A 1,108-nucleotide genomic window follows, 5' to 3' on the forward strand; every position below is an offset into this window, starting at 1 on the left:
GTGCTTCATTAAGTCTCTCCCCATTCCTCCCCAATCTATTTTTTTTTTTTTTTGGACTCTTCTTCAAAGAGCTTGCAGGTGAAGATTTAAAAGACAGAACAGACAGAGCAGGAGCTTCTTCCAGTAGTTCTGAGCCTTGGCTTTGGACAAAACAAAACTAAAAGTTGGGCAGCTTTCCTCAATGAAAGAAGTTACTAACGGTCTTTGCACCAAACCTAGGACTTTATCATGAACTCAAAGCTTGGGAAAAAAGCGCAAGAGAATACTGTAACAAACTTCGTACAGAGTTCGGTCTATTAATTGTTTCATGTTAGATATTCTATGTGTTTACCTCAATTGAAAAAAAAAAAGAATGTTTTTGCTAGTATCAGATCTGCTGTGGAATTGGTATTGTATGTCCATGAATTCTTCCTTTCTCAGCACGTGTTCCTCACTAGAAGAAAATGCTGTTACCTTTAAGCTTTGTCAAAATTTACATTAAAATACTTGTATGAGGACTGTGACGTTATGTTTTAAAAGAAAAAAAAGGTGTTAAGTCACAAAATGCGGTAATAAATATTTCATTTTTGATTTTTTGTTAGGCTTTTGTGTTTTTAATCGTGCTTAGGAGAGACTGAAGTTATCGGGACAGATGTCTCCATTTCTTATCAGCATTGAGAAGAAAGGTTGGAAAAATCAGAAACAAGCTTGTCATCAGCATTAATAGAACAATTGAATGAAAGAACATCTGAGGTTATATATTTCTGCTGAATATCGATATTATATTTATGCCAGATTAAACAGAATTTGAAATATTCTCTCACCAGCTTGCATTTCAGAGAGCTGTGTCTGATATCTGTACTATCTGCTAATAACACAGAAGCTGAGTTTGAGTTGTGAAGGCCCAGATACAGGACTAGTAAGCTCATGTGTGTTAAGTGTATGTGTATGTGCATCCGTAACCACCACAGACCTTAACTCCAGCTATTTAGCTCAGAGGTGAAGAATGGCTGTAACGCAGGAGTAGGTTCGGAAGTTTTAGGAGGAGAAAAGCAGCTCTGAGTTTAATGAGAGTTTTACCTGCGTGAGGATTGTGTAATCTAGCTTTTGAGACGGTTTTACCGCTTTT

At 36.7% G+C, this 1,108-nt stretch overlaps 1 protein-coding gene across 2 annotated transcripts in view; it reads left to right on the forward strand.

Annotated features, from left to right (window-relative positions):
• MEIS2 (Meis homeobox 2) overlaps positions 1 to 573 on the forward strand; it is a 173,217-nt gene extending 172,644 nt beyond the window's left edge. For both annotated transcript variants that reach the window (XM_050897161.1, XM_050897162.1), the window contains exon 12: positions 1 to 573. This exon is cut by the window's left edge and continues 884 nt beyond it. The gene's annotated coding sequence lies outside the window, so the exon portion shown is untranslated.
• The last annotated feature ends 535 nt before the right edge of the window (positions 574 to 1,108 follow it).

Source organism: Gymnogyps californianus, chromosome 5 (assembly GCF_018139145.2).
Source record: "Gymnogyps californianus isolate 813 chromosome 5, ASM1813914v2, whole genome shotgun sequence".
Taxonomy (NCBI): domain Eukaryota; kingdom Metazoa; phylum Chordata; class Aves; order Accipitriformes; family Cathartidae; genus Gymnogyps; species Gymnogyps californianus.